Consider the following 5,322-nt stretch of genomic DNA (forward strand, 5'->3'; position numbering starts at 1 on the left):
ACACGACGGGACAGTCAGACTTTGACAGCTCTGATGATCGCCTCGTCATCGCACGCTTCTTTAAACACTGAAGCAACAGACCGCACCCCTCAGTGAGACATGGCCGTGTGGAGGGGTACAGCTTTATATTGAAGGAATCTGAGGGTATACATCTCCATGAAACACAACAACAGCATAAGTAGGCCAACATCAAACAGGAGGGAGAGCACCACAATCATCCACAGGAGAGAGAGAGAGAGGAGGGGGGGGTAGCTGGAAACTTCAGTCTGTGTCTGTTTCTCTCTGTAGAGGAAGTCACTGAAAATAAAACCATCACATGGCGAGAGACAAACAAGCGAGGAGCGAGGAGCGAGGAGCGAGGCAGGGAACATCGAGCAAAACCTTCCTGAAGACTCTTCTCAGATCTAGCTGTCATGGTCCTGATCTTTGACCTAAGACCACCAAACTTGGATCACTTCATCTTTGAGTCCAAGAGGAGCTTTGAGCCAAATTTCAAGATGTTACCTCAAAGTGTTCTTTAGATATTGGGTCTAAAAGAACACGATGTGAGGGCGCTGTTATCCTAGCAGTGTTAGCGTGCGCCCCATGTACGGAGGAGGTCGCAGGTTCAACTCCCAGTTTAGTGCATGTCTTTCCCCCCATCTCTACAACCTTCACTTCCTCTATCTCTTCAGCTGTCCTTTCAAAATAAAGTGGAAAATACTTCAAAATATTACTTAAAATAAAAAAGATGTGAGGGCGCCGTTAGCCTGGCAGTTTTAGCATGCGCCCCGCGTACAGAGGCGGTCGTGGGTTCGACTCCCAGTTTACTGCACGTCTTTCCCCCCATCTCTACAACTTTTACTTCCTCTATCTCTTCAGCTGTCCTTTCAAAATAAAGGCAACATGCTCAAATATATGTATTTATATAAAAAAGGAATAAGATCTGAATATCAGCCTGAAAGTGTTTTTTTTGTAATATCATTTTTTAAGTTTTAATTTCTATTATTTCATAACATGAATTATGTGACTTCGTACCAAAACAAACTCAGTATTTATTTTGTTATTGCAAAACAAAAAAAATACAGTTTTTGTGATCCTGAACTTTGATGTTTGATCACCAAAATAAGAGCACTTCCTCTTTGAGTCCTGGCAAACATTTTTACCAAATTTGGAGACCCTCCTTTCTGAAATTCATGACCTATAGCAGTCACAGAAATGTTCCACTTCAGCTTCGGGTTGACCTTTGACCTCTTGGTAAAAACGTGAAGCAACTTCCTGTTTTGATCTTATTTAACATTTGGGTTTTTTGGGTTTTTTTTTTTTTTTTAAAGTTATGTTTTTTGCCTTTATTGATAGGACAGCTTGAAGAGAGACAGGAAGTGTGGGGAGTGAAGAGCGGGGGGAGACATGCAGGATATGGTCTACCGGCAGGGAATTGAACCGGCGACCCCTGGGACCAGGACTGTGGCCTCTATATGTGGGGCACTTAGACCGCTAGGCCACCAGCACCCCTTAACATTTGTTTTTAACTTTATTTAAATCATCCTCTGAACTCTTGACTTTTGATTGAAACCCTTTATCTTATTATTAGTGATGAGCATGTCGAGGAGAAATACGATTCTATAATCACGGGCATCTATTCGGCGATAAATCGTCATCAAGCCCCGCCCCCAAAAACACACACAGACTAAAGCTGATCAATATTAAATCAAACTCGACATCAGGTTTAAAAGATTATGAGTCAACTACAAATATTTCCAGAGACCGCCACTAAAGTTTCCTTCTTCTTCTTCTGTTACTTCCTGCAGCTTTAAGACGCTCTACAGCCCCCTTGTGGTGGGAATACTGTATTACAACCAGGCACTGGAGAACAGGAGGAAACATTTTACTTCTAAAATAAAATATTCACATTAAATCTTTGATTTTTAGGAAGTGAATGAATATTCAAACTTTTTGAAAACCCCGTCCCATTTTCAGATATTCCTGGAGGTGAGGTTGAGGCGTCATATTCACGAGATAATGTCTATAAATGTGTTGTTTAACATTCTGTGTTACAGTAAAGTTATTATTTATACTGTGAGATAAAAAGACATCCCTTCATGGAGTCCACCTCCAGCAGCAGATAAACTCCTGACTCTGTCCGGACACCTCTGACCCTGAACATCTGAACCCTCCTCAGTTGGTCTCTGAGACCGAGCGGACGTCTTCACAGAATCTGAAGGTGTTGCCTTCAAGTGTTCCTGGTTTATTCTGAGATCCCTTAAAGTAGGACAGACAGACCCAATAGAGCAGAAACATTCCGCCTGAGGCTGTTTCCTTTTCGGAGGCTTCAGACGCCGCCTGCCGCCTGAGGTTCTGGATCCAGGTCTGAGATATCTGATGGAGGGTTTGACTCTACGATGATTTAAAACCATTACAGTGAAGTTTAGTTTGAGATGTTTCTCTGTCTCCTCCTCTTCCAGCTGCAGGTTGGATTTTAATCACACGTTAGTCTCAGGTCTTTTCTCATGATGACAGTTTTCCTGTTCACGAAGCATCGACTCCGAGGGTTCCCTCAGAGACCCGCCTGCCGCCCAGCAACACCTCTTAATACGCAGTGTGTTCTCACTCAGACACAGAGGAAGCTACAGGCCTTTTAATTGGCCTCCTCCCAGATTAGACAGATTTATCCCTGTCTCACATTAGCAGAGATGACCGGCCTGAAAAATCCGTCTGCTCGGGCGTCTCTCTGAGGCTTTCTCTCGCCGCACGCTCCGCTCGGAAATTTGGGCTGAAACAGCAACTTTGACGGTTAATTAGCCTCGTTAAGGAAATCTCTGAGGCCAAATCTGGAAATAAACATTCTTTGTTAGAGATCGGATTTGTTTCCAGACGCAGAGAGAGGAGCCTGGCATGCAAACGAGGAGGTTTGTTTGGAAGGAAGTTCAAACTGTTTGCTCAGAGGATGTACGGGCGGTGTGAGGGAGGAGAGAGAGAGGGTGGGGAGGAAGCACAGGGGCCAAGTTCTCTGCAGAAGGATCGACTATCCCCGACACGTTTCACCAAGTCCATATCTAATCAACCTGAATATACAGCTACACTCTTACCATGATCATCATTCACTGACTTTAACTTCACTGCTGCAGGGAGACCGTGTCACCTTAACCTGAAGGTTTTGTTCCCAAATATCCGTTCCATAAAACAGCTGATATTTTGAGGAGGATGCAAACATGTGGACAGGAACTTAAAGAAACTAGATCACCTTCTGCACCGTGCAGGAAGAAGAGATCGACCATGCTGTGCTGTCATTGGCCGCAAATCTACAGTCTCGTCTTCACACTAACTTCTGTTTTACGACCGTTTTTTGTGCAATTACTGTCATTTTCAGACGATGCATTCATTCTTTGTCTGACTGCAAACCAGACAGTCTTATCTGTGCAGACCGACGCCAATGAAGCTGAACTCTTCTAACCTTGGGACCTGAACTCTACCTTGAAGCACTCGTCATAATGGTGATGCACAAACTGTCAAACATCACCAAACTCCCATCCCCGAGCATTTCCCAAAGACCGCCTGAGTCTATGTTCTGCAGGTTTTGACGGGGGTCTCTGGCGTGTCAGAGTCAAGTCAAGCTTTATTCATAAAGCACATTTAAAATAACCTCAGCTGACCAAAGTGCTGTACAGATATTAAAATACAACATAATCAAACACAATATAAGAATAAATGAACAATAAAAGAACAGTCAGAGCTCGATTTAGGAAATAAAAGAGTAAAAGTAAGAAGTTAAGGATTCTTGTTTAGCTGAGACTGAAAGGAGTAAAGATGGGTTTTAAAGTGATCCACAGACTGTGCAGCTCTAACCTGGAGAGGTAGGCTGTTCCACAGCTTTGGGGCCGCCCCTGAGAAGACTCTGTCCCCCCCGGGTAGAGAGTCTGGACCGAGGTCCTGCCAGGAGCAGCTGGTTTGATGACCTAAGTGCTCTGGAAGTACTGTGAGGCTGTACAAGGTCTGATAAATAAGACGGACCCAGACCATTTAAACACTTAATAAGACCTTGAACTGGATCCTAAAGTTCACATGCAACCAGTGCAAAGACTCAAGGACAGGACTACTACTGAAACTACTTCCTGTCTCTTCCTGAACTCACGGACAGAATAACTGACTCAGCTGTGAGTCCATGCAGGCCACCGTACCTCGAGGCGGTCCGTGTGCAGCACGATGAACCTGGTGGCGTTGATGCACTCCAGCTCGATGCTGACCTCCCCGGAGAAGGTGAAGTTGTCCATGTAGACGGCGAGCCGCAGGTCGTAGTGCCGCGGCCTGATGGACCCCGGCAGCCTGGAGTTCCTCCACGGCTGCGCCCCCTCCTCGTCCCCTCGCTCCCCAGTCCTCTCCCCTTTGCTCCCGTTCAGCTTGGCCGACCCGCCGCCTCCGCCGCCTCTTGAACCCGTCTCCCCCGTCGCTCCGTCGCCGTCCCGACCTTCGCACTCCTCGAAGCGTACGCTGAGCACCACAGCGACCGCCGTGACGATGATGAGGGTGAGGATGGAGAGGGCGAAGCCGAGGACCAGGCGTTTGTGCACCGTGATGTGGCGCTCGGTGGTTCGAGGCCGGACCACCACGGATTCTGCCCACTGGTCCGAGAGGCCCCGGCCGTTCCTCATGGCGCCCGGGCTGCTGTCGTTTAGTCCCATTTAGCCGCGAGTATCACTCAAACCCAGAAGAAGAAGAAGAAGAGTCCTCTTTGTTCAGGGTCAGAAGCTGCTCCTGATCCAGAAATATACTCATCTATGCTCGGGTCAGGTTCCAGGTCCAGGTACTCAGAGACGGTAAAACCTTCAGATGGTCTCACAGTTTCCTGTCCTCAGTCCTCCGTCTGTCAAACCTCCACTCAGCACCAGCGCTCAGGTTCCTGCAGGTTTATTTCTGAACACCTGAACTCTGACCTCCCGGCCGCCGCCGCCACCGGCCCGTCCTGTACGTCCTTCAGAAAGCGATCGCCGCGGCGCGTCTTACATTCCAGGCAACAAAACTGACAAACCAGAGCGGAGGAGACGCTCAGAGCGCTCTGGTTTGTGGTGAGCAGGAAAAAAAGAATCAATACTGCATGGCTCAGTTTCAAGATGTGGAGGAGGCTGAGGGGGGAGGAAGAGGAGGAAGAGGAGGAGGAAGAGGAGGAGGAAGAGGAGGAGGTATGCTGTTGAGTATGTGTCTAAAGAGTGAGCGGACCATCCATACACTGTTCACAGCCGGGGGACTCTACACTGAGAGGAAGGAGCCTTTAAAGACTTGTCTGGAATCACTATTTAGCCGGATTAGCTCAGATTAAACATCACAATCACTCTGAGAGGACGGGAT

This window comes from Notolabrus celidotus, unplaced genomic scaffold (assembly GCF_009762535.1).
Source record: "Notolabrus celidotus isolate fNotCel1 unplaced genomic scaffold, fNotCel1.pri scaffold_261_arrow_ctg1, whole genome shotgun sequence".
Lineage (NCBI taxonomy): Eukaryota > Metazoa > Chordata > Actinopteri > Labriformes > Labridae > Notolabrus > Notolabrus celidotus.